We start from the raw sequence: 2,673 nt of genomic DNA, 5'->3' as shown, positions 1-2,673 counted from the left end.
AAAAAAAAAAAAAAAAAAAAAAAAAAAAAAAAAAAAAAAAAAAAAAAAAGAGAATACCTCTAAAGGTTCCTTTATTGATTTTTCAGCTTTTATTTTGCAATAATTATGGATGTGCAGAAAGTTGCAGAATTAGTTCAAAGAGGTCCATGTGCCTTTCATACCATTTCCCCCAATGGTAATAGGTAGTTATATTACAATATCCACATAACGAATTCAACATTAGCACACCTCACGCCATATTCAGATTTCACCCAATTTACAAGCACTTATTTGCACGTGTGTGTGTTTCAGTGCAATTTTATCACCTTTGTAAATTCATTAACTAACACACAATCCAAACACAGATTTGTTTCATCACCTTAAATATCATGCACATACCATCTCTTTATAGTCCCCTTTCTCTAACTGCTGATAACCACAAATCTTTTCTTTATCTCTACACTATTGCCATTTTAAGAATGTTATAGAATTTGAATCCCACAGTATATGATCTTTAAAGATTGGGTTTTTCACTCACTACCTTTCCCCCTTGAGATCCACCCAAGTAGTTGTATCAATATTTTGTCTCTTTTTTATTGCTGAGGAGTATTCCACTGTATAGATGTACCACAGTTTAACTGTCCACCCTTTGAAGAGCATTTAGTTTGTTAGTAATATTTGGCTATTACAATTAAAACTGCTATGAACATTCCTGTACAGGTTTTTGTGTGAACATATTTTGCGTGACAGAAAAATGCCATAATAAAATTAAAATGGCACATTACACACTAGAGAAAAAAAAAAGAGTAACACTAATAAGACAAATTCTGGATTTTCCTAACACAAAGAAAATAATAGTTTCTTTTCACCAAGCTAAATGTCCAGAAGTGTGATTGCTAAGTCCTGTTTTAAGTTTATCTTTAGTTTTTTAAAATCTATTATTTTCCACTGCTGTCATAACAACCTTAATGACTTAAACACCACAAATTTATTGCCTTATAGTTCTTATAGTTCCAGTGGTCAGTGGTCTAAAATGATCTCAATGGGTTAACATCAAGGTGTTGGCAGAGTTGTGCTCCTTTCTGGAGGCTCTAGGGGATAATCCACTTATTTCCTTTCTTCCAGTTTACAGAGGAGCTACATTCCTTGACTGTGGCTTCATTCCTCCATCTTCTAAGACATTAACATTACATTTCTCCAGCTCTTCTTTTGTCATTGGTCTCTTTTTTTGCATATAACCAGGAAAAATTATTTGCTTTTCAGGACTCAATTGCTTAGATTGTGCCCACTCAGATGATCCAGGTTAATCTTCAAGGTCTTTGCCACTAATCACATCTATAAAGTCTCCTTTGCAGTCTAAAATAACAGTCACAGGTTCAGGCATCAGGGTGTCAACATCTTTGGGAATTTTTATCTGCCAACACAGCAAGTGCCAAACTATTTCCCAGAGTGGCCATACCTTATCCCCATCAGCAATGTATAATAGATCAAGTTTCTACATGTCCTCACAAGCATTTGGTATTGTCACTATTTTTTCCCGGGTTTTTAAAAATAGCTATTTGGGATATTTCATAATGATTTTAATTTGCATTTCCTTAATGACTAGCAAAGTCAAAAATCTTTTTATGTGCTTATTTGCCATCCACATATCCTCTTCAGTGGCATATCTGATAATGTCTTGTGTTTATTTTCTAGTTGGATGTTTCTTTTTTTGTTAAGTTTTATGAGTCCTTTATATACTTTAAATATGAATTCTTCATTAGATATACAGTTTGCAATTACTTGTCTCCATCAGTAGCTTGTATTTTCATCCTACTTACAGGGTCTTTTGGAAAGCAAAGCCTTTAATTCTGATGAAGCACATTTTGTAGATATTTTTTCTCATGATCATGCTTTTGGTATCATGTTAAAGACACCTTCATTTTGCCATATATCCTGAAGATTTTTCTACTGTTTCTTCTAAAAGATTTTTGGTTGTACATTTTATACTTAAATCTGTGATCCATTTTGATTTTATTTGTGAATATGGTGTGAGTTTAGGTTGAAGTTGTTTTGTTATTGCTGTTATTTTTGCCTAGAGATGTCTAATTGTTCCAGTACCGTTTGTTGAAACAATATCTTCCCTCCATAAATTGTCAGTGGTCCTTTGTCAATCAGATAGACATACTTGTGTAGAGCTATTTTTTTAATATCTATTTTGTTCTATTAATCTATGTGTCTCCCTTTGCCAATACCTCATTGTCTTGGTTTCAGTAGTTTTATGGTAAATATTAAAATAAAGTAGACTGATTTCTCCCATTTTATTCTTCTTTTTCAAAAGGAGCAATGAGGGAATTCTAGCCTAATTAGACATTAAAATATGCCCCCAAAACTTCTTTGTTTTAAACAGTGAAGCATTGACAGATGGACAAATGAAATATAATAAAAAATATGTAAGTAGACCTAATTGCATGTGCAAATTTAGCATACGATACAGGAAAGCTCTCAAATCAATAAGGAAGAGGTGGGTATTTAATTTAGCAGTTTTGGTACAGCTGGAAGAAGATACAATTGAGTCATTCCCTATAATATACATCAGGTTTTAAAAAGAATCCTCAAATTTATATAAAATCATACAATTACCAGAAGAAGAAAAAAATGGATGAAACCTTCATAATCTGTGAGTTGGGAATTTTTTTTTTTTTTTTTTTTTTT

This window comes from Rhinopithecus bieti, unplaced genomic scaffold (genome assembly GCF_001698545.2).
Source record: "Rhinopithecus bieti isolate Rb0 unplaced genomic scaffold, ASM169854v2 scaffold_20153, whole genome shotgun sequence".
Lineage (NCBI taxonomy): Eukaryota > Metazoa > Chordata > Mammalia > Primates > Cercopithecidae > Rhinopithecus > Rhinopithecus bieti.
This window is presented reverse-complemented; position numbering follows the sequence as displayed.